General features: G+C 35.0%; 1 protein-coding gene and 1 non-coding gene across 3 annotated transcripts in view; both read right to left on the bottom strand.

Moving 5' to 3' along the window:
• UCHL3 (ubiquitin C-terminal hydrolase L3) overlaps positions 1 to 24622 on the bottom strand; it is a 50608-nt gene that overhangs the window by 7324 nt on the left and 18662 nt on the right. The window lies entirely within an intron of this gene.
• LOC129081189 (small nucleolar RNA SNORA20) lies at positions 9887 to 10021 on the bottom strand. The gene has a single exon (XR_008530262.1). It is a non-coding gene; the product is annotated as a small nucleolar RNA SNORA20 (small nucleolar RNA).

Here is a 24622-nt window from a genome sequence, read left to right as displayed (position 1 = left end):
ATCTCATCTTACTTAACATCCTGTAACACAATAGTACCTTACTTAACCCTAAAATGCATACTTTTTTCACCCTTTAGTAATTATAAAATTTTAAGTAGTTGTAACATGAAGTTTTCAGATGCAGAAATTGAAGGCACAGAAGAAACATAATTACCTTGTGTTTACTGTTTTTAAAACATTTACAGATAGAGCAACTCACGTAATCTCACTTTATTCTTCAGAAATTATTTCCCTCCAGTCTATGAATGAGAGAACCACACACAAAAAAGCGGTGGCAAACTAGCTTTTTCTAAGTTCAATATGTAACTAAAGGACTCTGCAGTTGGGAGGATACCTCGATTTACTGCTGTTAGACTCCTCCCTTCCACAGCCCCTGCACGTCTGACAGCCCCTCCAACAACAGGGAGCTGTCACTAGGTGCTGAGATAAGCCAGTCCATCTTTGACAGTTTTGTTAGTTATTCCTCATGCTGAGGCTATAATATGCTTCCCAGTGTTTTCCATCATTTTATAAAGAGTCTAAGAGCTTCTGAACATGGTATTTCTTCAAATAACTTAAGATGGTGATAATGAGTTTCCTTACTTTCCTGATCAGAGTCTCAAATAGATGAGTGATCACTCAGTCCAATATCCTCATTTTACCAGTGACCAGAAGCCAATCCAATTTTTCAAGGCTAAACCTAGGCTATTTTACAAACTATAAATTCAATTCTATTAAAAAATGCTAGAAAGGATTCTTTAACTAACTACGAAAGGGTCTTGTTTTTTCATTGTAAGATACAATTCTCCAACAGGATATGAAGTATTTGAAATCTTTTGAGCTATTATGTTTTCAAAATTTTTTAATTATTTTAATACCATCTCTTCATAAGAATAATACATCTTATAGCTTCCATTTTTCATATTTTGTCAGTAAATAAAATACAACTGTGCTGCAAATAAAAATAGTATAACTGGAGTCAGAGACCTGAACATGTACCCAATCCCTGTGAGCACTGGTTTTCTTATCTGTTTTGACATTTAAGTGGAATGCATTAAAGTACTTTGTAAGCTATCAAGTATTACTACACATTCTGTATTGTTACAATATTAATACTACATTATGACAAATGTAAGAAATCTCTAAATCTAGCAACTCAAAATTGTGTTAGTACCTGTTATGAGCCTTTTCCTTTGGTCTACTTTAATTGGTCTGAAAATCTGAAATATGCGATTATCCATTGCTTAAAAACCTGAAACTACCCATTGCTTAAAAATTATTCAACCCCAAAATATAAATAAATAAAAAGAAAATTCTGACAAGTTTTTCATTTCAAAAAATGACCAATAACTAAGCAAAAGGCAAAAACTAGAAGTTCTATTAGATCATTTTTGCCAACATTTACATATTATTTTTATAAAGTTCCCTAATTTAGAATAAAATACTTGTCTCAAAGAATTAAAAAGTAATATAACATACCAATTCAATAGAAGTTAAATACTAAATAGAAATTTTAAATTTTAAAAAAGTACAGTTCAAATTTAATTTATAATTGTATGGTACTTAATATATACCAGGCACTGTTTTAAGTGCTTTACATGTACTAACCAATTAACTGTCATAGAAACCTACAAGATAGGTAATATAATTACACCCATTTTATTCTCAAGAAAACTGAGGAACAGAAGCATTAAATAATAATGCTCTATATCACAAAGCTTGTAAGTGATGAAATTTGGGTTAAAACCTAGGCAGTGTTGTTCTAGAATCCATGTGCTTAACCACTAGACTATGAATATTTATGGAACTATAAAACTATGGAATTAATGTGAAACAAAGATCGCTATTATATAAAAATATATAAACCTGAAAAAAACAATTTTTATGACATGTCCATTTCTATTTAGAGTATTTTAAGTACAAAGGAATTTACACATATTTAGAACAACCGTGTCCAAGTCAGAATTTACAAAATTAGGGTTTTACTCTGATCATTTAATTCACCTTATATCTCCGACTGTACAAACTGGCACAGCAGGGAAGCAACAAATATCAAATGATAAATGAGCAAAAATGATAAATGCACATTGTGACCCCATGAGGATAATGAAATACAGAGACACTAGTTTGTTGATACTCAGCACAAATGAAAGTCTTTTTTGATGACCATACTGGTATTTGGTAGAAGCAGATGTTTAGGGTAAAGTGCCAAGACTCCACTTCATGATTTGCGTATAGCTCTAGAAGAATAAATAAAGGGAGGAAAGAATGTTTGACACAGACTTTTTTTTAAGCATTAAAATTATTTGTAATCAGACTTCCTCTGGCTTCAAAAGGCATGATGATTTATGGAAGTGTCAAGTATCTTATAAATATATGGCAATGCACCAAATCTTTCCGATATAACAAATAGATAGGCTCTACCAACACATAGTCATTGCCACTAATAATCCCAAATATCAGAGAGACAAGAGGTATAGTTGCTAAATCCTGAAGTTTATTTCAATTATAAAAATTATTAGAATTCCATCATTAACCTAAATATTTAATTAGCAAAATTACAAGAACATATATACTCTTTAATAGTGTACTAACACTTTCTACCTAAGAAGGAGAAATCATAAAATTTGTGGGAAGCCTTTAACAATCCACAAGGAAAAAATCTTCACCTTTTACTTGGAAAGATGTTTAGAAACTGAATAGGCAGGGAAGACTGGATCAAGATTAAACCAAGTACCTGAGCCACCTCAAGGAATAAAATAGCTTGGATGAAACACCCTACACCATGAAGGGTTAGATTCAGAATAGAGTAAGTAAAGCAACCCAGAGCATGACAAGAGACTAAAGTCATGTTCAGAAACATGAGGAAAAAAAAAAGTAAGAGATGGTAAAGAACTCAGAAGGTACACAGCATTTGTTGACCTGAGTCAACTAAATGAAATTGGAAAGATGAAGGGCAAGAGAATACATACTCACTTTAACAACTGACAGAACTTAAACATTATCATGAATGTCGATCAGTACTCATCAAAAGGCAGACATTCTTATGTTGGCAGGATATGGAGTGGAAAGATGGATGTTCACCAAGGCACCGGTGAAGTCAAGCAAGACTGCAAAGCATGGAGGTATGCTTGCAATCTTATCGGGGGAGAAAAGCTAATGGTTGAGTGAACCAAGAGAAAAGCACCCTGAAGAACTCAAGAAGCTTAAGGAAAAAAAATGAACTGCCCTTTGCACTGGAAGAAGAGATGGAAGATTGACTAAACTTACAACAGAATGGAGACCCAAAGATGGTAGGCGTAAGAAGGGTCGCCAGCGACGAACACGGAGAGATGGACTGGTAGCCTTTGCAGGGTCTACATGGCTACGTTTGCCCCAGGGCAGGGATGCATGGTGACACAATGATGAGGCCTTCGTTCTGCAGTGGCTAGAATGAGGCTGTGATGAGGATGGCGAGGAGGACTACATAATTAAAAAAGAGAACATTTTACTTAGACCACGTTACTGGGAGATCATTTATTCTTAAAAGCAACGTATGGTCATACTTGTATTTATATGGTCTAGTACTTTTAATCAACCATAATCTAGAAAAAGACTGTAAATGAGTATTAGTTAAAAGTGGGTAAAGTGGAAATATATAACCAAGATAACAGGTTATATGCCGTAGCTCTCGTAAGTGCACATCTAAAATATTTACATATCCTCATTTGCGTAGCACAGACTCATAGAACTGATTGTTTAAAAGCCACTAAAATGGAATTATTATATAAAATTCTTTTTTAAAAAGGAATAATACATACAAAACATGTAACACATATAAAGCAAACTAAGAATTATGTGTAGAAGGAAACTGGTAATAAGCACTGGTAAAAAAGAATTTCTTAGAATGAGCACCGGGGGCAGGGGGAGGGACAACATTTTAAATAAAATATAAAAAGTGAAATAAACCCCTCTGAAGCTGATGAGTTGGATAAACTATCCTCTTACTCGGGATGACAAGTTAAATGGAAGCAATCATGGCCTACTAGTCTTTTTTCAAGTAAACAATAGTATTAGTTAAAATATGTATCACTTATTTTGTGCCAGGCACTCTTTTAAACACCTTACATGTATCAATTTATGTAATCTCCCAGGAACCCATGAGATAGGCACTCATTAAAAGGAAGAATTAGAGCACATAGAGGTTAACTAACATGTACAAGGGCACACTACTAGCACATGCCATGGCTGGGATTCCAACACAGGAAATCTGGTTCTAGAATCCAGTGATCTCATTCACTATAATGCACAGCCTAATTGGTCATAGGAAGATCTGAATACTGATTTATTAGACCAGATTCTAATAGAATCTAAAGGAGTGGTAATCCTTTTAAAATTAGATATTTTGATAGTCACCATATTCATACTATTGTACCCAAAAGATGAATCTGACCCAACCACTTTCCATGAAACAAACATGCTTATGATAACTAATTTGTGGTAATCCAAATGATAATTTTTATAACTGTCACCTCCCATAGATAACACCAGTACATGAAATTTAAAAATTGATTTAAAGCAATGTGAAAAAATTACACTTATAACCATAATGAGAAGAAGCAATAAGAATAGAAGCAGCAGTAAGTCCTCTCTTAGTAATAATGGATTTCATTATTCTCTTTAAGAAAATGAAAAGGTTTTCTCTGAATGATTTCTAAGACTTGTTCAACTCCAAAAATTCTTTGATCCTTAGTACTTTGATCTATGTAAATAACACAGAGATAAAGCTATCCTTGTGATGACAGCTAAAATAAAGCTATCATTTTGATGAGGGGTTAAAAACATGTTTGTGGACACTTCATCTGCTCATAAGAAGAATCAGTCAATCAGAAATATGTAAGTGAATCCTATGCTTGGCTCTATATGGGAACAAAGGTGTATATAACAGCGCCTGTTCTCACATTGTGTAATCAGAAATTTTTCATATTCAATCTGATTACATTTACATAAAAGAAATAGAAGGAAAAGAATGGGGAAGAGGATAAGGAAAATGGTTAAGGAAGAAATAAGTAAAGAAAGAGAGGGAGGGAGAGGAGACTAATGAGTAGTACAGAAAACAAAAAATTTTCTAAGAATCTGGAGAGGGAGACATTACTAAGCCAAAAGTAGGACTGAAGGTGTACATGCAAAGAATGTGCAAGGTTTGGTCGGGTCAAATGGGAAAGACAGTCCTTGCAAAGATTCAGGGTGGGGGCGGGGAACAATATAGCAACAAACAGAACATGTTCAGGGAACCAGACTATCAGGTCTGGGATTTGATTTTATCCTTTAAATCTAGAAAGTTAGCTTGTTACTTTTTCATGATGCTGGAGGAAGACAGGAGGCTCTCAGGTCAGAGAAAAAGGACTTTACTCATAGTCCAGTGAGGAGTGTGATCACCAGTACGTCTGTGTCATTTCACATGAAGGCAACGCAGACGGCCAGATGGAGAGCTGCACACACAGTGCGCTGCACTGCAGGAGAGGAAAACTGAGTTGGGGAAACTCATGTTTTAGAGAAAGCAGTAACCAAACCTGCTCTTTGCTCTAGAAGCAGACAGACATTGCCTCAGCTGTCACTCTTGCTTACTGTGAGAAATGCAATTTCCAACTTCAAGTATGATGGCTGTATTCTTGTGCCATTTCTAAAGAGCCATTTAAAAACTTTTTAAAAATAATTTAAAGTTTACAAAGAGTTATTACAAAGACAAAAATGGTACAGGAAATACCAAGATTTGCCTATGACATTTTAACCTAATTTGCTTTATAATCTTGCTTATACTTCTCTCTCTCTTCCTCACTCTCTACATAGTTTTTTTCCTGAACCATTTGAGGGCAAGTTATATATATTATGGCCTTTACACCTAAATATTTCATTATTTCCTAAGACTAAGAGAACTCTATTACATAACAGTAGTTAGCATCTTTGTAATTTTGTATTGATAGAATACTTTTATCACCTTCATCATTTTAATTAGATAAAATACTTTTGCCTAATCTTCTGTCCATACTTTAATTTTTTCAATTGATCTATTCATGTCCTTTGTAGTATCTTCCCTCAGGATTTAATCTAGGAACAGGTATTGAATTTACTTGTCATGTTTCTTTAGTATCCTTTAACCTGAAACATATCCAACAGTCTGTCTTCTATGATATTAACCCAGTTTCCTTCACCCATTTTCTAATAGTTTTCTACAAAAAAAAAATATCATGCTCTCTGTGAATGAAGACATTTTTATTTCTTCCTTTCTAACACATATTACCATTACTTCTTTTTCTTGCCCCACTGCATTGGTTAGGACCTCTAGTACAATAATGGATATCGTTGATTTTCAATTTCATCTTTATTATTTCTTCCTCCTTCTTGCTTTAGGTTTATCTTACTTTCTTTTACTACATTAAGGTTAAAAACTTAGGTAGTGACTTGAAGCCTTTTTTCCTACTATAAGTATTTTCTACTTTCTTTAATCCCTGCTTCAACTACAACCTAAATATTTTTTATTTATTTTTAAATTTTTCTGCTAACTCAAAATATTTTTTAATTTCTTTGTGACTTCTTCTTTGATCCATGAGCTATTTAGGAGTGTGTTGTTTAATTTTTAAATATTTGGGGACTACCCAAATATCTTTTTTCTGTTACTGATTTCTAACTTAATTTATTATAGTTAGAAAACAGCCTGTATGATTTAAATTTTTTAAAAATTTGTTAAGGTTTATTTTCTGATCCAGAACGTGGTCTCATCTAGGAAAACATTCCATGTACACTTGAAAAGAATAATTAGCTGTTGTTGAAGGAAGTTTTCCATAAATGTTAATAACGCCAAGCTGTTTGATAATGTTGATAACATTGTTCAGGCTTGGATCTTCTTACAATTTTCTGTGTCTATTTATTCTACCCATTACTGAGATGAGTGTTGAAATCTCCAACTATAATTGTGGACTTGTGTATTTCTCCCTTCAGTTTTATAAATGTTTGCTTCATATATACAGGCTCTATTTTTAGCTGCATACGCAAACTTTATTACATGTCTTCCTGGTGAATTGATCTATTTATCCTTATGTAATGTCCTTCTTTATGACTGGTAATATTCCTTGTTCTAAAGTCTACCTCATCTAATGTTAATACAGTTATTCAAGCTTTTTTTTAAATTGGTGTTTGCATTATACACCTTCCCCCATTCTTTTATTTTTCAATTAATTTTTTTATTGAGTTTATTGGGGTTACGTGGTTAATAAACTTACGTAGGTTTCAAATGAACAATTCTACAACACATTACTTGTATTTTGTATTATGTGTTTACTACCCCTAGTCAAGTCTTCTTCCATCACCATTTACCCACCTTTACCATCTCCTACCTCCCCCCACCCCCTACTGTCTGGCTATCAACACAATATTTGTGGTCTGTGCCCATGAGTCTTTTTTTTTTTTTCTTTGCTTAATCCCTTCAACCTTCTCACCCAGCCCCCAACCTTCTCCCCTCTGACACTTGTCAATCTGTTCTTTGTAGCCACCAGTCTGCCTCCACTTTGTTCGTTTATTTTGTTCATTAGATTCCACATACAGATAAAATCATATGGTACTTGGCTTTTTCTGACTGGCTTTTTCACTTAGCATAATATTGTCCAGGTCCATCGATGCTGTCACAAAAGGTAATATTTCCCCCTTTACTTTTTTTAAATCCTTACCTGAGGATATGTATTTATTGTTTTTAGAGAGAGAAGAAGAGGGAGTGGGATGGAGGGGGGAGGGAGAGAAAGAGAGAAACATTGATCAGTTGCCTCCCGTATGCACCGTATGGGATCAAACTGACAACCTAGGAATGTGTCCTGACCAGGGATCGAACTGGCAACATTTTGGTGCACAGGATGACCTCCAACCAACTGAGTGACCCAGCCAGGGCATAAGATTTCCTTCTTTATCACAGCAGAGTTGTAGTCCATCGTGTAAGTGTACCATAGCTTTTTAATCCACCTACCTACGATGGACACTGGGCTGCTTACAAATCTTGCCTATTGTAAGTAACACAATGAACACAGTGTGCATATATTCTTTGGAATTACTGTTTTAGGTTTCTTTGAATATATTCCCAAAAGTGGAATTGCTAGGTCATAAAGCAGTACCATTTTTAAAGTTTTGAGGTAACTCCTTACTGTTTTCCACGGTGGCTACACCAGGCTGCATTCCCACTAATAGTGCATGTGGGTTCTCTTTTCTGCACATCCTTGCCAATACTTGCTGTTTGTTGATTTATTGATGATAGCCACTTTGACGATGTGAGATGATATCTCAATGTAGTTTTAATTTGCATTTCTCTGATTATTAGTGATGTTGAGCATCCTTTCATATATCTATTGGCCACCTGAATGTCCTTGTTGGATAAGTGTCTATTCAGATCCTTTGCCTATTTCTAAATTGAATTTTTTTTTTTTTGGTGTTGAGTTTTATAAGTTCCTTATAAATTTTGTATATTAACCCCTTATCAGATGTATCATTGGCAAATATGTTCTCCCATTCTGGGGGTTGTCTTTCATTTTGTTGATGATTTCCTTTGCTGTGCAAAAACTTTTCAGTTTGATGCAGTCAAAAACCAGTATGGTTTTTGTTGTTTCTGCTGCCCAAGATGATACAACAGAAAAAATACTGCTACAAAATATGTCCAAGATTTTACTGTCTATCTTTTCTGCTAGGATTTTTATGGTTTTGAGTCTTAAATTTGTCTTTAATCCATATAAGCTGATTCTTCTGTATGGTGTAAGAAGGTGGTCTAGTTTCATCTTTTTGCACCTATCTGTCCAATTTTCCCATCACCATTTGTTGAATAGACTATCCTTACCCCCTTGTATGTTTTTGCCTCCTTTGTCAAATATTAATTGATTATAAAGGCATGGGTTTATTTCTGGGGTCTCTATTCTGTTTCATTGTTCTATGTGTCTGTTTTATGCCATGTCTGTTTTTATGTCTGTGTACCATGCTGTCTGGATTACTATGGCTTTGTAGTGTACTTTGATATCAGATAGCATGAGTCCTCCAACTTTGTTCTTTCTCAAGAATGCTGTGGTTATCCGAGGTCTTTTGTCATTCCATATAAAGTTTTGGAATATTTGTTCTAGTTCTATGAAATATGCCATTGGTATCTTTATAGAAATTGCACTGAATCTATAGAATGCCTTGGGTAGTACAGACATTTTAATAGGCCGGTAACCCTGGTGAACATAGACGCTAGCATCCTCAACAAAATATTAGCAAACTCAATCCAAAAATACATTAAAAAGGTCATACACCATGACTAAGTAGGATTTTTTCCAGGGATGCAAGGTTGGTATAATATCCATAAATCAATAACATGATACACAACATAAAAAAAAATTAAGGGTAAAAACCACAAAATCTAATCAAAAGATGCAGAAAAAGCATCTATTTTTTTGAAAAAAGTTAGCACCCATTTATGATAAAAAGTCATAAAAATAGTCACTCAATAGTAAACTGAGAATAGAGAGGACATACCTCAATGTAATAAAGGCCATATATAACAAACTCACAACCAACATCATCCTCAATGGGCAAAAACTATAAATGTTTCCCTTAAGATCAGGAATAAGACAGGGATGCCTGCTTTTATCACTCTTATTCAATGCAGTGCTGGAAGTCCTAGCCACAGCAAACAGAAAAGATGATGATATAAAAGGTATTCAGCTTGGAAAGGAAGAAGTAAAACTATTATTATTTGGAGATGACATGGCACTGTATACAGAGAAACCCAAAGATTCCACTGAAAAAAATCTAGAGCTGATAAATGAATTCAGTAAGGTATCAAGTTATAAAATAAACATCCAGAAATCAGTTGCATTTTCTTTTTTTTTTTTTTTTTTTTTTTTTTTTTTCACGGAAGCAATGTCTAGACCACACACGCAAGAGAGACGAAACGGTTATTCCGTCTCCACTGACAGTGGTCCACTGATATTTTATCCCATGCGTATAACTGCTCATATCACTGAAAAGACTATAGCAGCAAATTAATGGGAAAGCATTTTCACACACAATAATAAACTATCAGAAAGGCAAACTAAGAAAACAATCCCACCTACAATTACTAAAAAAACAAAAACAAAAAACAAAAAAAAACAAAAACCCACCTAGGAATAAATTTAACCAAGACTGTAAAAGACCTGTACTTGGAAAATTATGACAACGAAGAAAGTAATTGAAGAAAATACAAATAGGTGGAAGCATATACCATGTTCATAGGTAGAAAGAATTAACCCCATTCTTTTAATTTTAAGCTTTCTGTGACTTTCCTATACAGAGCACATAAATGAGTCTTGCTTTTTACCAATCTTTCCCTCAATTTGTGTGTTTACATTTATACCATTTACATTTCATTAAATTTTTAATATGGTTTTATTAAAATCTATCATATCTAGCCAGTTCCCTATTTTTTCCATCTATTCTTTGTTCTTTTTCTGCCTTTTTTGATTGTTTTTATGATTCCACTTTATCTGTACTACTGTCTTGTTTATACTTTTTACTCTATTTAGTAATTGTTCAAGGGTTTATATCTTTAGTTACAGTGTATCTTCAAATATTATACCACTTCATATGTACTGTAAGAATGTTACAACAGTATTATCCCAATTTCTTCCCCCATCCTTTGTGATATTATCATATATTTTATTTTTATATATACTATAAATTTACTGTATATGGTTACTATTTTTTATTTAGACAGTCAAATATTTCTAAGGCAATTTTAAAAAGAACAAAATTTATTTTATATTTACCTTCAGTTGTTCTATTTAATGATCTCCATTCTTTGTATAGATACAAGTTGTTGCTAGTAAGCTGGTCATGAATTCTCTGTTTTTGTTTGTGACAAAGTCTTTCTTTTTTTTTTCTTCCAAAACTTAACTAATTCCATCTTCTTCTCCAGCATTTACTGAGCACCTGCTGTGTGGTGGGTATACTAGGTTCTTGGTATACCAACATCAACAGGACAGCCATATCTCCTTATAGTTTGTGCAGGTATATGCATACCTGCAATCATGAGGCTTTTTCACAACATATACAAGTACTTTGTACTATTCCACTTTCAGGACATAAAAGGCCTTGAGACTTGTACCACATTTTCTGCTGTCTATATTGCCCTCAAGTGTGACTATTAATAAAAGCATCAGGTTTCCTCAAGTTTCTAGTGTAACACTAGATCCCAAATAGTCAAATACAAATGTATAAATTTTATGATACCAACAAGCAATAACATAGCATGAAAAGTACTGTCTCACATCAACCAAACATCTGGATGTGTTTCCTTATTTCATCATCTCAAGTAAAGCAAATATTTGCCATTTTCTATTTTTTAAACGCCTCTCTCCTAATGATACTACCCTCAGAGAGCTTTATTTTTTAAAAGACATTTTAAAAATATCTTTTCTACTGATGTGCTACTGATTTCTTTCAGCACTTAAAAAATGTAATTCCATTGTTTACTTCTTGCATAACTTCTGATGAGAAGCCTGCTGTAATTTTTATCTTTGTTCTTCTGTCTGATGTGTCTTTTCCTTCTGACTTGAACATTTTATATTTACCTCTGGTTTTCAGATGTTTGAAGTGTGTGTGTGTGTGTGTGTGTGTGTGTGTCTTTGAAGAGTAGGGGTATTTATTTCACTTATTGTCTGAGACTCTTAAAGTTGTTGAATGTCTATTTTGGGCAATGTATTTGGCCACTACCACTTCATATACAAGGTCTATCCGGAGAAAGTCCAGCCATTGTTAATATAATGAGAATGGTTCGCACGACATTGATACAACCTGGCAGCCAAGGAGAGTGGACTGGAATAAGTATGCATGAACAATGACAATTTTCACTGTACTAGTCAGTGGCAGTGGTAGACGTTGAGTAAGCATGTGGACTGTGTGGCTGTCGCATTCAAAATGAGCGAGTAGAACAATGACCCTGCATCATATTTTGCACTAAGCTTGAACACTCCTCCACAGGAACTATTTGGATGATTCAAAAGGCCGCAGCTGTGGGCAACTGGTGATTGGCAACTTCGTCATGACAACACACCCACTCACATATATTGCCTCGTGCAGAGTTTTTTGGTAAAACATCAAATCACCTAGGTGACTCAGCCTCCGTACAGCCCAGATCTGGCACCTGGCAACTTCTGGTTTTTCCCAAAACTAAAATCTCCTTTGAAGAGAAGATATTTCAGACCATTAATGAGATTCAGGAAAATACAACAGGGCAGCGATGGCAATTGGGAGAACTGTATGAGGTCCCAAGGTGCCTACTTTAAAGGGGACTGAGGTGTCATTGTCCTATGTACACTGTTTCTTGTATCTTCTTCAATAAATGTTTCTATTTTCATAGTATATGGCTGGATACCTTCTGGATAGACCTTCCATTTTATTCTGTAGTATGCCCTCTCCTCAACCCGACTTCTCTCTTTTCACTTTTATCTATTAAATCATTTGAAACTGCCCCACCATTCTTAGATGCTCTGGGTTTTGTTTTGTTTTCCTCCACAATTTTTAATTTTTGTGATTCAGTTTGGGTAAATTTCCGAACCAGACCCAACACTGCTTAGTTTCCAAGATAGATGAGATTGGGCACATACAGGGTGGTATGTCTGTAGACAAGAATATATTTCTAAAGATTTATCTTCATATTTACTGGTGCTTTCCTTAACTTTATTGAGCCTACTGGTGAACCCGATAAAAGCATTCTTCATTTCTGGTACCATGTTTTTAATTGCTAGCACTCTATTTGATTCTTTCTTATAGTTTCCAACTCTCTGTTGATATTCCACATTTGCTGGTGTATACTATCTACCTTTTCTACTTGAACTTTTACCATGTTCATTATTATTTTAAATCGCATCTGACAGTTCCAACATCTTGATCATATCTGAGTCAGATTCCGTTGTTTTGTTTTGTGACAGTGTGTTGCTGTTTTTCTTGTTTCCTTCTTTGTCTTATAATATTTGGTTAAAAGCCACACTTACTGTGTAGGAACATACAGACTGAGATAAATAGTATTTGTATCCAGGAATGGCCATTCCTCCTCTTCTGCTAAGCTTTCAGTGTGTGGAGCTGAGTCAATCTAGTCAGTAGCTTTACTGTTCAGGTTTTGTTTTTGCTATGGTTACCCCACCCGCTTAAAATTTACTCACATTACTTTGTGCTTAGGGTAAAAACTAGGTTGCTAGATACTTTCTTTATCAGTGTTCTTGTTCTACTCACAGTTTTAGGCTGTGACTCAGAAAAGGTCTCTCTTCATGTTTTGAACCCATCCCTGCACTTTTGACACTTGTTCATTGGTGCTTGCTGGTCCAAAGGTAGAAAGGTGGAAGCATTCTTCATTGATCTAGTTCAGCCTCCATCACAAGTAGGCTAGATCAAGAACAAGGCTTCAAGGGATCCATCCATTCTTTATTGATTTCTCTTATAGGAGTTCCTGCCTCTCCCCTGAGGTGGTGGTTTTATCTGTCCTCTTTCCCAGGTTAAGTTTTCTGTCTTAGCATCTATAGGTTTTGTTTCAGAGGGAGAAGAATCCAGGCCTGGTGCCTTTTCCAAAGTAAAAGCTGTTCCCTTCCCCGGCCTGCACCTTGGGGCTCTCTCTTGCCTTGTCCCCAGTCTATCTCGTAAACATTCAATGAGTTCTACAAAAAGCAAACGTGAGCTCCCCTTTTGGCGGTGCTTACAGGGCTTCCACATGTTCGGGCTAGTCTACACTTGGCCTTTAGCAATTTGTTAAAATTGTTAGCATTTTGTTTTTTTTTACAAAAAGGGATCAATCATATTATTTATGCTGCTTTTATCACTAACCATATATTTCGAGCATCTACCTACCTCAATAAGTATACTTCTACATTATTTCTTATACCAACATATCATTACTTAAATAAATGTAACATAAATACATTATTGCATCTTTAAGTTGTTTCTAGTTTTCCACAATTATAAACTATGCTGCAGTCAATATGATCAAACAGGTAATCTTTACGTTTTTATTGGTCAGCAATAATAATAGCTAACATTGTGCACCAAATGTTCTAAACTGAAGATGTTCTAGATCCTCACAATAATCTTATAAGGTAGAAATTATGATCATTTCTATTTAAGCTATTTCTATTTCTATTTATCTATAAGATAAAAATATAATTTTTGCCCAAACACTACTGGATTATCTATGAGTGATTTTAGCCCTCTTTTTGCTTATGATGTTTTTCAATGTAAATGTATATAAGAGGAAGGAATGAAAAAAGAAAGAGTTAAGTTCAAAAGTACACCTGGCAAAAGAGTTCCATATAGCAAGGTTCACAGGCATGTGCATGTGTGTATGTGTATGTATCTGGCAAATGTTCCACAACATATAAAACAGGATGGTACATTATTATGTTATGACTATTTTACTTGTAACCATCTTACTTGTAAAGCTCTTACGCAGGGAAAGCTTTTATCCATTATCATTGCCAGCATACTAAGCATTGTTTTTAATAATAAACAGGTTGAGTTGTTAAACAGTAGAACCAATAATTCTAAATTTTTACTGTAATCATTTACTTCTACTTCCATTCCTATGTCCTCTCTCTTCCTATGCTACCTCCCATTCTACCTCTATTCCTATGCTAAATGAACACAATGTATACATATTTTCCCCAACTGCACCACTTGTAAAGATAATTCATAATACAAACAAACCAGTGCATGTTACGTAGATCTTAATTCCACTGAAAGCTTATATGCTAATTAAGGAAAAGATTTTCAAGTAATATTTCAATAGATGAAAGGACTTTAATAGGAAGTGTGTTTTATGGAATCTTAAAATTCCTAGGCTTTCTTCCTAAAATTATAAAGATTTAAAGACAAATATACCAACTTTTTAATTATCCTAATATTATATTAGCTGTCAATGCAGTGGCTTAAGTAACTAAGTTAATCTTGTCTTCATATATAAAAATTTAAACTGAGCTGAATCTTGAGACTAAATATCCAGTTTTTCACTTTACTTTCCACACTAACTGGAAAAAAATCAAGTATCTACAATTTTTTCTTGAGTCTTTTAGAAGAGTCTTAATAAAGAGTTCAGTTTCTACAGTGTCTGAATAAAGAACTCGGTTCCTCAGTTTTTCAGTTCTAGTAGAAAAATCCAAATTTGCTAAAAAATTATATATCTCATTAAAATTATTAATAACAACAGTGCGTGCTAGGACATGAAGAATGAACCTGTGGCCCCTCTGCTTACTGTCTGGGTGTTGTAACAGCACATTTGACTTCACACATATCACTCTGCATGAAATATAAACTTGTCTCTTCATTCAATGTAGGTCAGAAAAACCCAGAATAGGCTTTTCAGTCTCTAGGAATTTCAAAAGAAGATTAAATGTTTTGCTCTTCAGAAAGAACTCTAAGAAATTTAATATATTATTTTTTCAGAGAGGAATTAGGTACATACATTCATTTTAAGAGATTTTTAAGCATTCTGATTTTGACTTACATTCTCTCAGAATGAAAAAAAAAAGTGAGCTATGTGGATACAGTCCATAAGTCATGACAGTGTTATTGTTTTTTGTTTTCAAAGTACAAGGATTTAGATGACCTGTTACAAGCCATATAACTGACTGTCAAAGCCAGAGGCAGAACCCAGGAGCTCCAATTTCAGAGTGTTCATTATACACAGAATCACCAACAGTCAACTAATTTAACTGATTCATAGAGGCAAGTCTATTACTATTTCTACGTGTATTCCCCAAGCACTATTCAAATCTTTCAATTTTTAAAACTCATAATTAATTTAGAAACAAAAAATACTCAGGTTCTAAAACGTAAAATTGTTATTCCTCCACCGTTAATGTGCATGTCAGTATTAATGTTCAATAATAAAACATTAGAAATGCCATGAAGGCTAAAATTAAATGAGTTGAAACTTTAATAAAGATGTGGGGGGAGAATGTGTTTTCCTTCAGTTAATGTACATGGCTCTGTGTACATAAAAAAATGAAGAGATCACTTTTTAAACTGTCTAATAATAATCAAAGAATTAGAAATGCTATAAAGGCTAAAATGAAAGGATACAGACCTTTTTAAAAGAGGGGCCTAAAAGTACTTCTCTATTAAGAAATCAAGTGTTTGGTAGGTTATTACAAGTGCTTAAATCTAAGTTATTCTAAAATGCAAATGTAAAATTAGTAGATTTAAGCTTATACTCAAAATGTTTTCTCACTTAAATGGATATTCTGTTATGAAGAAAAATATCATTATAACCATGTAATTTCATGAACGTAAAGGGATCATTATCTGATAGCTAATTAAAATAATTACTGTTTTCCAAAATATGTATAACATGACTACCAAAGGACTGTAGTTGGTTTATGAGTAATTTTATGTTTAACATAAGGAAAAATCAACTACTAAGTAAGAGCTAATGTAGATATTAAAAGCCACAGAGAACAAAGTATTCAGTACAACTCTGAACATTCATTTGTAATTCACTACATAATTGTACTAAATTCTTAGCTCTGTGTAGCCTTGCTTATAGAACAAAAGCTTGTTAATTTTTTTGTTGAAAAAAAGTAGAAATAAAAGACTAAAGTAAAAATTTAGAATTATTGGTTCTAATGTTTAACAACTCACTTTGTTTTTGTTTGTTTTAGCAATTTTGATGTTATCTATACATTTTGTTGCCTTAAGAGCATGGCAGTACTTGCTAGCTGTGTAATCTCAGACACGTTAGTAACTTCAGCCTTCTATCAAATGGGGTAACAGCTACCTTAAGGAATTGAGAAGGTTAGAGTAGGGTACATGTAGTGCTTAGTATAGTGCCTACCCCATAAGATGCATTCAGTTAATGGTAATCATCATTATAAGATAACAGACCTTCAAAAGCAATAAAAATTAAGATGATGACAATTCTTGGAAAAAAACTGAAAATCACCTCAATTTCCACTGCATTTGCCCATAAATGACATTAAAGAGTAGTAAAGACTGGCACTGTAGCACCCCAAATGATGCCCAATGTTTCCGGCAACCCCAAGTATCTCACGGTGAGAATCTTTTGGCTTGAGTATCTACAGTGGCTGTGGCTGTCTGGCTGTCTGTTCATGTTCTTCAGGATACCTTCTTTACCGGGTAGAAATGGGAATAAAATATAGAAAAGAATAGAATTCAATCTTTTAAAAGAATTTTAGCTTCTTATTAGATGATCATTAGCAGTTATGCTTCCTTTTATTGACCTATTGATAAAATAATGTACTTGATCTCGACAACTAAACTAATTATTTTCATGTACTTTCATGGAAATGTCCTTTCGGATGTTAAGAAATACCACTGAGTCTAAAATATGATACATGGAAAGGAAAAAGAATAAGGATGTGTGCACAGATGTATGAGAATATGTACATGTACATAAAACTATTAAAGTTTAAAATCAAAATGATAAATTATTTCTAAGTGGATTTCTGTAGATTTTCAAGTAAATTGTAGTATATTATACTGCATTAAACAAAATTTAAAGTCCAAATTTAAAACAGGAAAGTAAAACCAGATTCATGCAAAAGATACAGACTTCCCTACAGAGTATCTATATCCAGTTAACAAGAAATCAAAGTAAAACATGAGCCAGCTATCAAAATACACAAAATACCACTTCATATTCCATGGAAAAATCTGAATAATAGCAAGTTTCTTCATTTTGCTTACCTAATAAGTCAAATAGCCAAAAGATCTCAAGACACTCTTGACTTTTTTCCCTTAAGGGTTTAACAATTATGTTTTCTCTCTTCCATTTACAATTTTCTATGTTTGAAATCACTGTTAATACAATGACCTATATAATATACGCACGTGTGTGTGTGTGTGTGTGTGTGTGTGTGTGTGTGTGTGTATTACACTCAAGCTTACGACTGTTAGGCTGGCCAAGCCAATCTGAGAGAAGCCCCAAATAAGAGTCTCATTTACTACAAATGAAAAAAGTGTTAAATCCCAACATAACTCTCTACTTTGGAAAGTTGTGGTTTAAAGCAAAACAAACAGAAAAACCCACCATCCCCAAACACAGCCTTGACTCTAGTTTTATCCTTGAAGACATAGATAGAAGAGTTACATCTAGTGAGATCTGGAAAAGTAAACTGGTAAGTTCAGTCTAAGAAATTTCCTTTAAAGCAGTAACAGTTTAATATCTCCATTTTCAAAAGCCTCATAATAGTACAGAAAAAAAAAAGATAAATAAAAAAGAAAAACAGACTATTTTTATCCATTTTAGGACAAAACATTTATTAAGGAAAACAAAGTGTAAACAGGATGGAGTAGTAACTACTTAACCTTTTAACCAATTTAATCCACTTACACATCATTTTTTAGTGATATTTGATAACTGATTATGTGCATTGCTTTGAAACAAAGAAACTAAAAGAACAATTTCAATAATATTTTCCCCACTATGACTAATTCTAATTTGTACTCCCTCTTTTAAAATCACTTCTCCCATTCAACTGCACACATACTCTTCAAACATACCTGTATGTTTGGTGTATGGAAAGTGTTCAAGGAATGATATATGGAAGAAATTACAATAAAAAAAGAAAAACGGCAGGAACTAGAAGTTCCAAAGCATTTCTCAATTTTAAGATGAAATTGCCCCAGAAAGATTTACCTTAAGTATTTTTTTAATTGTAGTTCTATTAGAGTTGCCCAAATTTTCCAATGCTCTCCCTGTCCTGCTCACTCCCTCGCCCCTCCCACAGTCAATCCCCACCCTGCTGTCCCAGTTCAAGGGTAATTTATACTTGTTCTTTAACTAGGCCCTTCCCCTTCATCCACTCTAATCCCCCTCCCTCCTCCCTTCTGGTTGCTGTCATTCTGCTCCTGTTTCCATGCCTCTGGTTCTATTTTGCTCATTTGTTTGTTTTGTTCATTAGGTTCCTGTTACAGGTGAGATCATACGGTATTTCTCTTTCACCCCCTGGCTTATTTCACTTAGCATAATACTCTCCAGTTCCATCCATGCTGTCATGGAAGGTAGGATTTCCTTCTTTCTGCTGTGTAGTATTCCATTGTTTAAATGTACCAAAGTTTTTACTGATCCACTCATTTACTGATGTGCACTTAGGCTGCTTCCAGCACTTGGCTATTGTAAATAATGCTGCTATCAACATAAAGGTGCATAAGTTCTTTTGAATTGGTGTTTCAGGATCCTTAGGGTATAATTCCAGCAGTGGAATGGCTGGGTCAAAAGGAAGTTCTACTTTTAGTTTTTTGAGGAAATTCCATACTGTTTTCCACAGTGGCTACACCAGCCTGCATTCCCACCAACAGTGCACTAGCGTTCCCTTTTCTCTGCATCCTTGCCAGCAGTGTTTGTTGATTTGTTTATGATGGTCATTCTGACAAGTGTGAAGTGGTATCTCATTGTGGTTTAATTTGCATCTCTCTGATGGCTAGTGATGTTGAGCATCCTTTCATATGCCTATGGGCCCTCTGTATGTCCTCCTTGGAGAAGTGTCTGTTCAGATCCTTTGCCCATTTTTTAACTGGATTTTTTGTCTTCCTGGTGTTGAGTCTTACGAGTTCTTTATATAGTATGGAGATCACACCCTAATTTATCTTAAGTATTGTTGAAATGGGATAAAGAAAATGGTGTATGGAAAGTATATGGAAAAAGAAGAAAAATCAGAAAGTTGCAATTTCAGATTTCTTGACAAAACTGGACTATACAGCTTAAAATGCCTGATACTTTTTTAAAAAATATTTTTAAATTTATTTTTAGAGATGGGAAGGGAGGGAGAAAGAGAGGGAGAGAAACATCAATGTGTGGTTGCACCGTGCATGCTCCCTGCTGGGTACCTGGCCTGCAACCCAGGCATCTGCCCTACACTGGGAATCGAACCAACGACCCTTTGGTCCACTGGCCAGCACTCAATCCACTGAGCCACACCAGCTAGGGCTAAAATGCCTGATACCTTTCATCAGAGTCCATGTTTCCATCTGATTCTTCCAAGATAAACAGGAACTTAAAATGTACAGTATGTAAGAACTAAGTTTCTTCCTAACACCTTCATAGTTTCTTTCAAAGACAAACATAAATCCTTAAAGAAGGAAAGTAAATGTGAGCACCTTATTGTAATTCGGACAGTCAACATAACTAAAAACTGTACATTACAGTAAAATAAAGCCATGCAAATGATATATATCTATAAAGATATAACTTGGTATTATTTTCCCCTGCTGAAAATTTGCATTGATTGGGCCAAAAAACGCCAACTAAATACACACATGTGCACACACACACAATTTATCTTTGTGTATGCATATACTATATGAACACACACTTGAAATCAGAATATAAGCATTGCCTACCCAATAGTAAAATAATCCTTCTTTTACAGGATAATACTAACCAAAACAGATTTCATATTTCATTAATTATAATTTAATTTCATGATTTAAATTCATTTCATAAACTTTTACATCTTTGAACTGTCATTATCAATCAAACATAATAGTTCCCTCTATCAAACAAACCAAAATTTAAAAATAAAATTCAACACTGGCAAGGTCTGTTTTTGAAGCTATCACTACTGAAATGAGAACCTTGACGAGACAAATTGTATCTGACTATCTTTGTACATATAGCTCCTAACTCAGTACCTGGCATAGTAGGTGTTGAAACAGGTTACCTAGTTAATAAAATGAAAAAAAGACAATTACATATTATGTAACAAGAACCTTAAAAGTGTTCATTTCTCAGACTCAAGGTAATTCTACCTACAAGAAACTATTTTAAAGAAAAAATGTAAAAAATAAAAATAAATAAATAAATAAGAAAGAATGGAAAATGAATACCTGGATGAAAAAAAAAAGAGGTTCAAGGAAGTTATATTTTTAACTCAAAAAACTGAAAACAATCATCAAAAGTTAAGAGAATTAGAAACTAAACTATGATTCATTCACATGAGAGTATACAGCCATGAAAAACTTATGAAAAGACTTTGATGAAACAAGAAAATGCTTATAATAAAATGTTAAGGAAAAAAACCTACACGATTGTTTCACCTCAACTGTTTAAAAATAAATTAAGAAAAGATTCAAGGCAAATAAGCATTAAGTGTTAAAAAATGGTTGTTTTTTTTTTTGTTTTGGGGGTTTTTTTTTGCTTCCTTTGCCATAATGGCATGTTTAATAATTGTGCAAGTTTTTATTATTTTTCATTATCACTATAAATATGCATGGCAGTTCCTGAGCAGACTTTAAATTTTGTTTTAAAGAGCCAAATAAAAAATAAATCATCAAGCGATATCTACTCATATCTGGGTTGGGTCCTACATTAATATGGACAAATCACAAATTTTAGAAACTGCTTTTTAGATTAAGTATAATGAAGTAAAAGTAGACTCTGAAGGCACATAAAATATCCTTTTGTATTTTTTTAAGTATTACCACAAACTTTTTATTTTTTAATTATTTTTTGAATATGTTATTACAGTTGTCACAGTTTTTCCCCCTTTTGCCCCCCCATCCAGTGTCCCCTACTCCCTCCGGCAGTCCCCCCACTACTGTTCATGTCCATGGGTCATGAGCGTTAAGTTCTTTGGCTACTCCATTTCCTATACTGTACTTTACTTCCTCAAGGCTATTCCGTAACTACCTATTTGTACTTCTTAATCCCTTCACCTCTTCATTCGTTCCCCCACACCCCTCTCCCATATGGCAACCATCAAAAAGCTTTCCATATCCATGATTCTGTCTGTTCTTGTTTGCTCAGTTTGTTTTTTAGATTCAATTGTTGATAAATATGTATTTATTGCAATCTTATTATTCATAGTTTTGATCTTCTTTTTCTTAAATAAGTTCTTTTAACATTTCATAATATGGTGGTTTGGTTATGATGAACTCCTTTAGCTTTTTCTTGTCTAGGAAGTTCTTTATCTGCTCTTCAATTCTAAATGATAGCTTTCATGGGTAGAGTAATCTTAGCTGTTAAGTCCCTGCTTTTCATGACTTTTGAGTATTTCTTACCAATCCCTTTAGCCTGCAAAGTTTCTTTTGAGAAATCAGCTGACAGTCTTACAGGAACTCTCCTGTACATAAACAACGGCTTTTCTCTTGCGGCTTTTCCAATTCTTTATCTTTAACCTTTGGCATTTTAATTATGATGTATCCTGGAGTGGGCCTCTTTGCACCCATCTTGTTTGAGACTCTCTGTGCATGTCTATTTCCTTCACCAAATTAGGGAAGTTTTCTTTCATTATTTTTTTCAAATAGATTTCCAATTTCTTGCTCTTTCTCTTCTCCTTTTGGCACCCCAATGATGTGAATGTTAGAACACTTGAAATTGTCCCAGGGCTGCTTAATCTGTCCTCGATTTTTTGGATTCTTTTTTCTTCTTGTTCTCGTTGGTTGTTTATTGCTTCCTTATGTTCCAAATCATTGATTTGATTCCTGGCTTCATCCACCCTACTGTTGTTTCCCTGTAAATTGTTCTTTATTTCAATTAGTGTATCCTTTGTTTCTGACTGTATTTTTTTTTATGCTGTTGATGTCTTCACTAAGTTCTTGAGCATCCTTATAACCAGTTTTTTGAACTCTGAATTTACAGATTGCTTATCTCCATTTTGTTTAGTTCTTTTTCTGGAGTTTTGATCTGTTCTTTCATTTGGGCTACGTTTCTTTGTCTCCTCATTTTGGCAGCCTCTCTGTGTTTGTTTCTATGTATTAGGTAGAGCTGCTATGGCTCCCTGTCTTGGTAGCGTGACCAAATTTAATAGGCATCCTTTAGGATCCAGTGGCTCAGTTACCCTATCACCCAAGCAGGGTTCTTGAGGTACACTCCTCATATGAGCTGAGTGCACCCTCCTCTTGTAGTTGAGCCTTGATTTCTGTTGACAGGTCAATGAGAGGGATTTACCCTGGCCAGCTAGCTGCAAGGACTGGCTGTGACCACTGACCACCAACCTCCACCCTTCATGGAGGATTAGCTATATAGGGGCAGGTGGTAGTGCTCCGACATGGTCATTACCTGCCCACTGGGTATGTAGGCTCTGGGGTTTCCTGGGTGGTGTAGGCCAAGATCATCCCTGACCTGTGTTCTGCCCAGGGCCATCCTGCTTGAGCTACAAAGCAATCTGAGATGGCTGCTACTTGTGCTGTGCTTGGAGATTCCCAGGAGACGCCAAACTGTGAATCTAGGCTGGTTGCTGCTAGTACCAGGCAGGGGCCACTTACACAGAGGGACGGGGGCTCGGGGTTCCCTGAGGCTGGATGTTGCTTGTTTGAGAGGATTTAGGACGTTATGAAGCATGAGCCAAGACCATAGGGTGGGATAGAGTCTCTGGGGATCTCCAGGGTGGGGCAAACAGTGTGAGCCAAGTTGATGAAGTCTCAGATATGGCACGCACCTGCCTGCTTGAGGGTCTGTGAAGGGAAGGTTCAGAAAAGAGCCAATAGTCTCTGCCCACCTTTCTGTCTAGGAGAAAGCTGTCCCCAGCTTTCACCTTGATGCCAGACACTTCAGATTCTCCTTGTATGCCACTGGTGCCTTTCAACCTGCTGGTGCAGGAGCTCAGAGGGAGTGAGTTTGAGTAAGTCTGTGTGTGGGTTCTTTAGGAGGAACTGCTTGGGACTCCAGAAGTTTATTCCACTAAATCAATCCCCACTGGATTTTGCAGCCAGAATGTATGGGGACTTATCCTCCTGGCACTGGAACCCTGAGGTGGGGGGGCCTGGTGTGGGACTGGGACTCCTAGCTCCCAAGATATCTCTCCAGAATTCTTATCAACCACACGTAGATATGGGACCAGCCTGTTCTACATCTCTGCCCCTCCAACCAGTCTGGATAATGTTGCTCCTTTAATTCCATAGTCGTCAGGCTTCCACTCAACTCAATTTTTGATGGTTCTGAGTGATGGCTGTTCTATATTTTAGTTGTGATTTTGATGTGTTTTTGCAAGGTGGTGAGCTGTGTTCACCTATGCCACCATCTTGACTGGAAGTTCCTTTTGGATTTTCTCCTTGCCTTCACATTTGACTTGCAGATTGCTTCCATTACTGTATCACAATTTTTAAAAACACTTATAATTTAAATTCCTCATATCCCATTGTTGTTCTTTTTTCTTTCCCATATCAAGTTGAAACATAAAAGCAATAATATTCAGTATAGTTTAATAACAGTGGGACTACTGTCCTAATTTCTGAACAATCATGGTAGATGGGGAAAAACATACAAATAAACAATTATTCTACAGCAACATGCTACAGCCAAGCCTCCTTTGGTGGCTCAACTGATGCCTCATTTAGTCAACAAATCTCTGCATACAATCAGGCTCTTACCTACTCCGTTCCCATGAAAATGTTCTGACAGAGAGTATCAAAGATATTGGTGATGACTGCCATTACTATTGCACTGTTATTATCGGCTCCACTTTCTCTGCCCACTCCTTTAACACCTATATGCCCCAGAGTTTTATTGCAGTCCACTACTATTCTCCCTCTACAGAATTCTCCAGGTTCTAACTATTACCCAAATACAAAAGACTCTAGATAACTCCCCAGAGCTTTAGACTCTATATTCAACTTCTACACAGATGCCCATAAACTCACCTTAAACTCAATATGCTGAACACCAAACATG

Source organism: Pteronotus mesoamericanus, unplaced genomic scaffold, assembly GCF_021234165.1.
Source record: "Pteronotus mesoamericanus isolate MK-2021 breed Mesoamerican mustached bat unplaced genomic scaffold, CSHL_Meso_final contig_94, whole genome shotgun sequence".
In the NCBI taxonomy this organism is placed as follows: domain Eukaryota; kingdom Metazoa; phylum Chordata; class Mammalia; order Chiroptera; family Mormoopidae; genus Pteronotus; species Pteronotus mesoamericanus.
The sequence above is the reverse complement of the archived record's forward strand: the minus strand, read 5'-3'. Positions and strand labels throughout refer to the sequence as shown.